This window comes from Nyctereutes procyonoides, unplaced genomic scaffold (genome assembly GCF_905146905.1).
Source record: "Nyctereutes procyonoides isolate TBG_1078 unplaced genomic scaffold, NYPRO_anot_genome, whole genome shotgun sequence".
NCBI lineage: Eukaryota > Metazoa > Chordata > Mammalia > Carnivora > Canidae > Nyctereutes > Nyctereutes procyonoides.
Genome location: NW_026575046.1, coordinates 30,522,508 through 30,534,698, shown reverse-complemented (window position 1 = coordinate 30,534,698; position 12,191 = coordinate 30,522,508). Strand labels below are relative to the sequence as shown.

The following is a 12,191-nucleotide window of genomic DNA, read 5'->3' as shown; positions in this document are numbered from 1 at the left end:
AGGACTCCAGGATCACGCCCTGGGCCAAAGACAGAAGCCCAACCACTGAGCCACCCAGGAGTCCCACATATGTGATTTTTCATTTATTCATTTTTTAATTTTTTTTATTTATTTATGATAGTCACAGAGAGAGAGAGAGAGAGGCAGAGACATAGGCAGAGGGAGAAGCAGGCTCCATGCACCGGGAGCCCGAGGTGGGATTCGATCCCGGGTCTCCAGGATCACGCCCTGGGCCAAAGGCAGGCGCCAAACCGCTGCGCCACCCAGGGATCCCTACATATGTGATTTTTAAAGACACAAACACACACTCATGAACTGATACGCAATCAAGATAGTGATTAGATCACCTCAGAAAGTTTCGTCAGGTCTCTTGGCAATCCCTCCCCCCCCCCCAAGCAACTACCATTCTGCTTTCTGCCAGAATCAGTTTCAATGCTCTAGACTTTTACATAAATCCAATCATACAGTATATACTCATTTTTGTCTGTTTTTTTCCCTACTCACCATGATTAGTTTGAAATTCATCTGTTAATATGGGTATCAATAGTTCCTTTCTCTTTAACACCGAGTAGTAAGTATTCTATTGCATGGCTCTACCACAAGCCCTGAATGGTTATTCATTCACCTGTTGATGGACATTTGAGTTGTTTCCAGTTTTTGAAACTGCTCTCTGGTGCTGGCATGGTTTCCCGAGGGCCCTGCAGTGCGTAAGAGAGAATCTCAGTGGGCTGGACTCTTCCAACCCAGCATACCCAGACCCGAACTAAGGCAGCTCAACTGATAGTTTTATCAGCTTGGCTTCCTTCTACAGCCCAGGCCCACATCCTCTGGACTTGGCAGCTCTTGATTCAAATTCTTCCTTCACCACCTAGTAACTGTGGAGCCTTGGGAAAGATACTGATTCTTTGGTGCAACTCAGTTTCCTCATCTATAAAATGGGGATCATGGTAGTATCTACCCCATGTGGCTATTCTGAGCCTTAAGGAAGAACATTACATGCCAAATGCCTGGTGACAGCATTTCACAAATGAAGCTTTTTGTTTGAACAAAAATTTTCACCATTATACAATTAAAGCTTGAAACTGAAATTTGATAAACATCCAATCTATGGGACGCCTGGGTGGCTCAGTTGGTTGGGTGTCTGTCTGCCTTTGGCTCAGGTCATGAATCCCAGGTCCTGGGATCAAGCCCCACCTTGGGCTCCCTGCTCAGCGGTGAGTCTGCTTCTCTCTCTCCCTCTGACCCCCACTTGTTCTTTCTCCCTCTCTAGTGCTCTCTTTCTCTCAAATAAAATCTTAAAAAAAAGAAAGAAAGAAAAAGAAAAACATCTGATCTACGTCCTTTTGACCATGGCAGACTACAAAAAAGTAAAAATGAAATCTCAGCATTGCTCCATGTGGGTGTGAGCAGTTGGTTAGAGTCACGGTCCTCTCTTGTGTTCTCCTCTAATTAGTGCCAGTCTCTTAAAAACCTCAAGTCTGTAATTTCTAGGGAGTGTCTGTCGGAGCTGATTTTAGATTTCCATGTCCTTAGGGGCTATGGCTACTTAGTTTAAGTGGACAAGATGAGTTTCCTAATCTGCTACCTAAAATGGGGGAGGTCTGCAAATCTCCTGACTGCCTTGAAATAAAATGTCAGAGTCTCTGGAAATAAGATCTATCTCCCATTGGTCTGCTTAACCTGGGTTCCTAGCATTCTAATCCTAATACTATTCTAAGGTAGATCCTCAGACAGCTAGAAGCAGTCTCTATCTCATATCTTGGATAAGAACACATGTTCTGCAGACAAACGGGTTCAGTCCCAGCCTGGCTGTTCATCAGCTATGTGAACTTGGGCAAGCTGCTTAACTGCCCAGGATCTCAGTTTTCCTATGTGTAAAATAGGAACAATAATAACGATATCTTTTTTTTTTAGAATGACGTGAATAATGCACACACACAAAGGGTGCTCAGCTTGGCTATCATCATCATTGCAGGATCCTAGGGAAGGAGAAGAACTAGGTGGTCATCCAACCCAACGTCCATGTCCACTCCCTCTGATGGGTGGCCCCAAGCCTTGGCCTGCCCACCACCCAGAGGAGGGAGCATCACTAGCAGCTTACTCCGCCCTGGACAGCTCTATGAGGGAAGGTTCTGGTGTTGAACCCATCCTTATATCCCTGGCACATCTCATGACTGGGGCCATGTTGGTCCTGCCATGCAGGCCATCAGTCTAACAGTTCCCTGTGGTGGCTCCTCAGAGACATGCTTTCCCTTTCTAATCCCTATGGCCCCTCCCTGGCTTACCTCATGAGGAGTAACCCAAATTCTCTCCTCAGGGACAAATTCTCTCCTCCCCTATGCTGTTTCCTCAGGGACAGAGCTGGACTTATCTGACCACCTGGTCACTAGCCTCTTTGTTGATGCCTTCTTAATAGTGGGAGCTAAGAAACCATGGAAAAGTCCAAGCAGTTCTGGAACCCCACCGATTCTACGTCAGCCCACACGGTTCCTGGCTCAGCATGGAAAAAGCTGGACTGAATTGAGAAAGCACAAGTACCTCAAACAGAGGGATTCTGGGCAAGTTACTCAATCCCTCTTCATCTGGAAAACGTGGCTCTAGGTGGCACCTAATTCACAGGTAATGTTCACAGAGTGCCCAGCATGTGATAGACGGTCAGTCAATGCATCTCAAAATTTACATTTTTGAGGACGTGTCCCTGAATCCTACCACTCAGTAAAAGGACTGGGCCTGCCCAGTCAGGCCACACCCACCAACAGACCTGGCCCTGACTGTGCTCAGTCACTGCCCCTCCCAGGGTCCAATTTGGAAATAGCCCTCACCCAGGCAGTCGTTTGTGGGTATCTAACTCCTCCTTTGCTCTAAACAGAAGCTGTGGTTCCCTCTATGTTCCTGGTAATTAGAGAGGCCAGAAAAGCCATTGAGATGGTAGGAAGGGCTGGAGGGAGAGGGAGAGGTGAAACCTTCCGGTCAACAGTCAACTATTAGTAGTTAAGTTTGTGGAGAATCAAAAGTTATATGAAGATTTTTGGGATGCCTGGGTGGCACAGTTGGTTGAGCATCAGACACTTGATTTCAGCTTGGGTCTGATCTCAGGGTGGTGGAATCAAGCCCTGCAACAGTCTTTGTGCTTATCATGGAGTCGGCTTGAATTTCTCTCCCTCTGCCCATCCCTGCTGCGCTCTCTCTCTCTAAAATAAGTAAATCAGTCTTCGAGTTATACGAAGATTTTCTCAACCGCACAAGGGGTTGGGGCACGCAGGGGGTCAGTGCCCCAACCCCTATGCTGTTCATGGTCAACTGTATATATAAGGAGACATAAATGGTTTCTCCATCAGTTAATTGGAGATCATTGCATTTATATCACAGGGCAGTTCTGAGAATTAAACAAGATAAGCCATGTAAATCATTTACTACAGCAGCTGGCATGTAGTAGGCATTTGACAAGCATTAACCATTTTATTAGTAGGGATGTTTTATAAACCGACTTCTTTCACTAAATTGTGTATGGACACACCTTCATCTCAGATGTCTGTTATCTGAGCTGCTTCTGCACTGCACATGCCGAGTTGAAGAGTTGCAACAGAGACCATATGACCCGCATAGAAAAATGTGTTAATTCATGATCTAGATCAGTGATTTAAGCTATGTTCTATGGACATCTAAGGTTCCATGCAAGTACCTCAGAAAAAAGATGGCAGGGCTATAAGGCAAGAAAAGGAAATAAAAGGTACACAGATTGGGAAGGAAGAAATATGATTGTCTTTATTTGCAGATGAATGATCATCCATGTAGAAAATCCAAAGAGTTGGGGTTCAGAAAGCTTCCAGGTTGGTGAGTTCCAGGTATCTCAATACACATCCATGTATTGGAAGTTGATGCACCCCAACTCCACAGGGACAGGAGTGAGTAAGGGACAGACAGATAGGGCTAGGTAGGGAGAGATAGGTAGGGGGCTATGGGATCAGGTTCACAAAAATCCCAAAAATGTGGAGGTGAGAGGAAACCAGAAATAAGCAAACAAATCAGGGATGCCTGGGTGGCTCAGTGGTTGAGTGTCTGCCATTGGCTCAGGGCCTGATCCCAGGGTCCTGGATTGAGTCCCTCATCAGGCTCCCTCTGAGGGCCTGCTTCTCCCTCTGCCTATGTCTCTGCCTCTCTCTGTGCATCTCTCCATGAATAAATAAGTAAAATGTTAAAAAAACAAACAAACAAACAAAAAGGAAACAAATCAGACCATCCTGTCCTAGGTGTCAGAGATGAGGTCTCATTATAACATTGACTTGTGACAAAGAAAAATGACCAGGCTCTAAAAAAGGAAGTAAGCCATTAATGGTGATAACGCTAATTCTTGTTCCATGGTGATATCAATAGAGATGTTAAAAGGATTTAAGTTCCCCGGTTAGCTTTCAATAAAAGACCAACCCTAAAAACCCCCAGTGGCAACCCTGTTAGGACCCTTCACTCCTGAGAGCTTCTTCTGTAACTTTGCTTAACTCCATGAGAAAAGAACCTCACTCTCCTGCTCCCAAATCGCCTATGCTTAGGAGTCTCCTGGCCCTCACCCTATGTATCCCTTCATCTGGCTATTCAAATCCATCCTTTATCATTTCCTGCAATTGATAAATATAAGTTTTTCCCTGAGTTCCCTTTTGTGGGAAACGATCAGATCCAAAGGGGAGGGAGTAATGAGAACCTCCAATTTGTAGCCAAGTCAGAAGTTGTGGGTAGCTGAGGGTCTACAACAGATGTACTACTTGGGCCTGGCATCTGAGGCGGGGGTGGGGTGGGGAGGGTGGATGTCTTGTGGGACTGAGGCTTTCACCTGTAGGATCTGACACTATCTCCAGAAGGATGGTGTCAGAATTGAGTTATACTGTAAGACACTCAGCTGGTGTCACAGAATTGCTTGCTGTGGGGGAAAAAAACAAAAAACACAATACCCCACTCCCTTGATGACCGGATGTGTCCAAAGTGTTCTGTGTGAAAGTAGAGAAGAAAGACACAAGAAGGGAACTAGGATTTTCCAAGTACCACCATATATGGTACAATGTTAAGATTCGTAAAAATTAGCAGGTAGACACAAAGTTTTTTTGTTTCGTTTTGTTTTGTTTTTAAGTAGGCTCTGTGCCCAGCATAGAACCCAATGCGGGGCTTGAACTCACAACCCTGAGATCAAGACCTGAGCTGAGATCGAAAGTCAGACGCTTAACCACCTGAGTGACCCAGGTGCCCCAATACAAAGATATTAACTTGAGGTGCCTGGGTGGCTCAGTTGGTTAGGCATCTGCCTTTGATTGGGGTCATAATCTCAGAGTCCTGGGATCAAATCCTGAATGAGGCTCCCTGCTTAGCAGGGACTCTGCCTCTCCCTTTGCTCCTCCCCAACAACTTGTGCGTGCACACACTCTTTCTCTCCTCTCAAATGAATAAATAAAATCCTTAAAAATAAAAATAAAATAAAATAAACTCCTCTGAAAATCCATGATGAAGATGTTACATGCAATTTAATAACAAACAAGTGAAAAGAAAGAAACAAAGACATTAACTTTATTATTCTCTATACCTTCCTTGTATGCTTGAAATATTTCATAAGTTAAAAGAAAAAGCTTATATATAAAAATAGAAAATATTGCCAACAGTTCAAAAGGCTATATAATGAAAAATAAATACCCGTTCATTTCAGATCTATGATCCTCCTTGGAGACTCTGATTATTATCCATTTCATATGCATCCTACAGGAGTAGTCTGCAAAAGCAAGCTTTTTCTTTCTTTTCTTTTCTTTCTTTCTTTTTTTTGATTTAAATTCAAGTTAGTTAACATATAGTGTATTATTAGTTTCAGGGGTATGCAAATGCAAGCTTTAATATCTGGAATTGCTGCTCCACTCGGAAGCATATATACACACATACCCATGTACTTACACACCTGGATGTCTAATTCTATTCACCCATGTGGGAAGCAGGCCAACACACTGAAGCCTTCCATTTGGAAAGTCTACCTTATGACCCTTTATTTTGGACACTCACTAGAAACCACTCTTTGTTTTCTCTTTTAGTGGACCTGAACCCATCTGTGTATCTTTCCCAATTGGTGAATACATGGGCCTCTCTTATTAACTAGGGTCAACTTCTCTGGAGAATGACTGATTATCTCTTTGAAGTATCCTCCTCAGGCTCCTTAGCATGAAAATTTCGTATGCCGAACAACTCATATTTTAAGTCAGACCATCACAAGCATGTTAGAATTTAGTGAAAATCAGTCCAGCAATTTTCTTATGATATGGTACAGAAGTAGACAAGAAGTCACAAACTTCACTTCATTACATGAATAAATCTTCCACTGCTCCCCTGCTCTGACCTTTAGGGGAAAAGAGAGAGAAAAAGAGAAAACTTACAAAATGAGAGCACACTTGGCACACTTGTTCTGTACCTTGCCTTTTTTTCCTTATTATATCTCGAGGTGGTTTTATGTTTCTTATCAGTCCACACAGTTTTACTTTTGTATTTATAGTATAAATACTAGTTCAATTTCATTTGTGAACAAACTGGGATTAAAATTCATAATAAGCTTTTCTTTCTAAAATAATGTCTTAATTTCTCTTCAGTGTAGGGTGACCAAGTCATCTTTTGGCTTGGGCTTTGCCTGGGATTTTATCATTTAAAATCCTATGTCCTGGAAAATTTCTCTTCGCGTTTGTCCTAAAATGAAATTATTAACCACATATTGTTGATTTGGAATAAGAATTTTTCCTAGGGCTTTTGCTAGTGTTGAGGGTTGCCTCACACTTTTAGGTGGCTGTGTCTATTCTAGTGTTTGACTCTATATAATTGTATTAAGCCTGCTTCCTACTAGTGGACATTTTGTCTCTTTCTAGAGTTTTGTGGGAACAAACAAGTCTTCCATAAATGTCCTCGCTTATTTGTTCTGTAAACTGGTAAATTCTGCATAATAATTTGCTTGGAAAATAAGGCTTTCCTGCTTAAAACAAAACTCAGAAAGCCACAAGATTAAAGACTCTTTCATCTTGAGCCTTCTGTGAGTCTCTTTTTCTTCAGGTGACTGACTGGGCTAAGGATGAGTTTAAAATGGGTTGGCAGCCAAGGTCTGGGAAAAAAGCCCAGGCACAGGAGAGGCTTCCTGGGGTGCATGAGGGAGAAAAACAGCCAGTGCTGTGCTTCCCAGCTCGGAGGGGGTGTTTATCAAGGCCAGTGGGAGAGGAGTTGGCCAGACTTCGAGGGGTCCAGTGTTGGCCAGGAGTAGGCCTGAGAGACTGAGGCCATTCAGCTGTGTTCCAAAATGAGCAGGGAAAGGAAGGAAAAACAAGCCCAGACACACACTGGGTGGCTGCCGGCTGGCCAGGGCTCTTGGTACAACAAGCCTGGTGCCAGGCGGTGAAGCCCCACCAGCTGTCCCCGGGAACCCACCCCAGACTGGGCAGGGTTTGGTCAGTTCCACAATTGCTTCTTGGGGCTATAAGGAGGATGGGAAAATTCAGTACTTTTCCAGAGGGATCGGCTACCTGGGCCAGAAAGGTGATTTTCTAGTTACGTGGTATGTGTGATACATGTGTATTAATGCATCCTTTATCCTTCAGAGGGGCTGCAGCATCACTGGCCAACGTGTTCTATGCAGGATGCTACTAGTGAAACACCAGATCCAAAAGTCAAAAAAAAAGCCCTGGAAATGGCAAGTCAGTCAAAATCAAGTAAAATGCTTTACTGTGGGAATTCTCAGAGCCTTCAATATGTTAACACTGCACTTCCTGACTCTTCAAAAAGGAGATAAAGTATACATGGCTTCCTAAACATTGAGTCCTTGGAACCTCCCCTGCCCCTTCAGGGAACATGTAACAACATCTTTACTAAATGGTACTTGCTAATTCTAGTCCACGGGAAAGCCAACAGGCCTATCTGTAAACCATCCAAGAATCTAGGACAGAGAAGGCTGTGGAATCTGGCTAATGAGGCGCTATTGGGTTCTGCTGTGTCCTACGCAAACGTGCGATGGGCATCTTTCACAAGATAAAATAACTGACTTTCATGAACGTAAGGGATTCCCCTGGAATTAAGTTAGGAGCATCGCCATGCTAGTGAGAACAGCTGAGTGAATGTGGGAGAAGAGCTCGGGCTTACTCCAGACTGTATCTCTGCTTCTCACTGCTGGTCCCAGAGATTCAGCATCATACTTCACCACAGTGATCTCTAGGGCTCTTGTGTGTCAGGCTTAGTGCACACACCACCATGGGAGAGATGCCCACTTCACACTATTATCATCTCCGTTGCATGTCCTCTGTCTGTGACTCCCACCTTTGCTGGTACATTTGTTTTTTATTTTATTATTTTATTATTTTTTATTTTTTTTTACATTTGTTTTTTAGGTAAAAGGCAAAGTCATCCAGGAAAAATCACTGCCAAGTTCCTTAACAGCTTCTCTGCCCTGAGATCTATGCAGAAAGAGCCAGATTCAGTGTGGGAGGATGGAACGTCCTGTAGAAGAGGCTGTGTTGGCATTCTTTCCCATCTTTCGGTCACTGGATAAGGCTGGTATCTTATATCAAGGGTCGTTTTCTCCTGGAAAGAACTAGAAATGAAATGCTAAAGAGTTAGAGAGAACTTGAGTCTTAGTTCACTCTGCCGCTAATTTGCTGATTGATACTAGAAAGGTCTTTCCTCTCCCTGAGCCTTACATTCTTCCCCTGTAAAATGAGATGGTCAGACTTTCTCTATCATTTTCTTTTTTTTTTTAAATTTTTATTTATTTATGACAGTCACACAGATAGAGAGAGAGAGGCAGAGACACAGGCAGAGGGAGAAGCAGGCTCCATGCACCGGGAGCCCGATGTGGGATTCGATCCCGGGTCTCCAGGATCACGCCCTGGGCCAAAGGCAGGTGCTAAACCGCTGCGCCACCCAGGGATCCCTTTCTCTATCATTTTCTAACTTTCTGATCAGAGGAAGACTTCTGTCAAACAGTCTTAAGAGTCATCCCATGTAAAACAGATAAAAGCAGTCTTTAACCAAAGTGTTTTTAAGGTAATATTACATCATTAAATTATGGAAGTGTTTACTATAAAGGTCAGGATAGAGGTGCTTTTAGGAGCAAGTAGGTAGTTGGGATTAGGTCAAAGCACACAAAGGGCATTTGGGTGGCTACAAACTTCTTGACCTGAGTGGGAGTTACAAGTGGAAAATATTTTCCTAGAATCTTTCAGTAAACACTCAAAATATTACTAATATGTTATAAAGTCAGTCACTGAGAACACAACTGTGTTCAATTAGGTTTAGTTGCAAAAGACAAAAACTTCAAAATAAAAGTGGTTTAACAAGATAGAGGTTTATGTTTCCTTCACGTTAATGAAGTCTGAGGTGAGCCATGTAAGGCGCTCAATGTGAACAGGTTAGAGCTCAATGATCGTCGAGGACCCAAGGCTCCTTCTCTCTTGTCCATCAACCTCAACACAAACTTCTAATCCAGAGCCCAAGATGGCTGACTGACCTCCACCATCACATCCACATTAGATCCAACAAGAAGAGGAATGAGAAGCGTACACTCTCTCACTTTACCCCCTAGAAGTAGTGCTCACATCCTCAGTTCACATCCCATTGACAAAACTTAACGACAAAGCCTTACCTAGCTGCAAGGGAGGCTGGAGTGTGTAGCCTTTAATCTGGGTAGCCATGGCCCTACCCAACTGTAGTCCACAACAAAGGTAAAAAAGGAAGAGTAGATTTAGGGGACAACCAGCAGAATCTGCCACAATATATTAATGGATTATGGTTTCTGATGTGTCAAAATTAATGGGTGACTAATGCGGGTGTCTTTGCTGTCTTTCTGTCACAGTTGTAAATACAGCTTGAGGTATACAAAATGAGATGAATAGTAATAGTCTGTGGCACTGCAGATGCACTCACAAAACACAGCTTAAATCCCCTGAACTAGAAACTCCCAAAGAGCGTTTCCAGCTTTGACCTTCTAAAATTCTATGAAAGCCCTGACCCTTGCCATGAGTTTGCAGAGGGCTTTCTCTCTGGGGACTGGCAGGGGACTTCTTGTTACCTTCAGAACCGAGAATTGTGCTCATTGTTTCTTCTGAGCTGGCAACACCCTTGCCAAATATCTTGAAAAGCTGTCATTCAGCAGCCTTCCCTCTTGGGCTGGGAGTTCCCCAGAGGAAGTGTAGTTTACTGAGGCAGTGAAAAAGACTCAGCATTTCAAAGCAGGGGCTGTCTTAGCTGGGAGGAACTCAGACTTTCCACAAGATTTTCAAGCTCTTTCCAGTAGAAGGGCCTACCTTTGGTTCAATTCTTATATTTTTCAGAGGAAGAAGCGTGGATCCAGAGAGGTTGAGAAGATTATCTGAAGTCACTAGCAACTTACAGCAGGGCAGGGCCATGTGCTGACTTGTCCTGATGCTTTTCATCCACACTAGTTGCAATAGTTTAATTTAATGTATGTGTCCTATGTGCCATGCGGTGGGTTAAGCACCTGACATGCAAGATCTCATTTACACTTCATGAATACCCTGAGAGATAGGCATACTTTCTTCTTTTTTTTTTTTAAGATTTATTTATCTATCTATTTATTTATTCATTCATTCATGAGAGACACAGAAAGAGAGACAGAGACATAGGCAGAGGAAGAAACCTACTCCTCACAGGGAGCCTGATGTGGGACTGAATTCCAGGACCCCAGGATCAGGCTGTGGAGGCCAAGAAAATTAAGGCCATTCCATTTTAAGTTCAGCGTTAGCACAAGTACAGCCATCCCACGCCCCTGTGAATAAGAGCTGAAATTTACCTTACTTCAGTTACAGGAAGAAAACAGCTTACAGTTTAAAGTCCTAGAAAGCCCCATATTAGAATGAGAACAGAGCCCAAGCCAAGGGCAGGAAGCCCCTATTACAATAAGAATAGAGTTCAATGCCCTTGAAAGCCAAATGTAGACAGAACTTGAGAAATTCCTCCACCCCTTCTGGAGGTCCCCTAGATCGATCCTTAAAACTAAGCTGAAACCCACCTCGGGATCCAAGTCCCTGCTCCGCTGTGTTGGGTATACTTGGACCCAAGCTCAAGCTTGTAAATAAACCCTCGTGTGTTTGCATGTGTGTCGGCTCCTTGGTGGTTTCTCTGACTCGCAATCTTGGGCACAACAACGCCCTGAGCCAAAGGCAGATGCTCAACTGCTGAGCCACCCAGGCATCCCCTTTCTTCTTTTTTTTAAGTCATTTTATGGACCAGGAAGCTGCAATTTCGATTTACCCAAGACCTCACTGTTACTTGGTGTGGACCAGAACATGAACCTAGACAGTGCATCAGTGGAGACTGCACTTTGACCTCTAGGCTAAGAAGGACTGCCTTCCACTAATGCTCTTGGAGTGAAGAGGACAGACCACTACGGAGCAGGAGCACTTCAACACCTGGATGAAGCCTATCAGGTATCACATCCGTTCAGACCACCCTTTGCCCCAAATTTGTGCTCCATCATCAGCTGCTTGATGTCTAGTTCAAGATGTCTTTTTTTAAAAAATAAGATTTTTATTTATTTATCTGAGAGAGAGAGAGAGAGAGAGCGCACAAACAAGGGAAGCAGCAGAGGGAGGAGGAGCAGGTTCCCCCCTGAGCAGGAGTCCTGATGCAGGGCTCTATCCCAGGACCCTGGCATCATGACCTGACCTGAAGGCAGACGCTTAACCCACTGAGCCACCCAGGCTCCCCTAATCCAAGATGTTTTAGCACAGGGAATAATGTGCCCTGAGGTGTGCATACCAAACTTTCCACTAGCGCATCTCTCAGATTTACCATGAGCACCTGTCCTATCTGTCCTATGCGAGGCCATCCTCCAACAATGCAAAGATGACCAAATGGAGCATCAAAACCTGCAAATGTACTGTCCCTAGCTGTGGGGGCACATCTCACAACCTCCCGCATCTCTGGACTGTCTCTGGACCTTGCCCAAGCAGTCTGCAGCCGGTCCTCCTTTGTGACAGCTTGCTGTGTTGAATACAGTGGCACTATAGCCACAAGGCCTTTCCGCCTGCTGTCACTCACCTTTCCCCTGGGCAAAGGAGCTGAGGAATTGTCTGGCCTAATGGACAACAGGAAACTTTCAAGACAGGAGCATCATGAAGTTGCTGGGGAGACCTGAGCTATTTAGCTCACCCCCAGCTCTTTGGGTTTCTCCTTGTCCT

The 12,191-nt window shown here is 44.2% G+C and overlaps 1 long non-coding RNA gene across 1 annotated transcript; it reads left to right on the top strand.

Moving 5' to 3' along the window:
• The first annotated feature begins 5,238 nt into the window (after positions 1–5,238).
• Positions 5,239–11,108, top strand: LOC129509857 (uncharacterized). Its single transcript, XR_008664423.1, has 2 exons — positions 5,239–7,694; positions 8,382–11,108. It is a non-coding gene; the product is annotated as an uncharacterized LOC129509857 (long non-coding RNA).
• Positions 11,109–12,191: the final 1,083 nt, after the last annotated feature.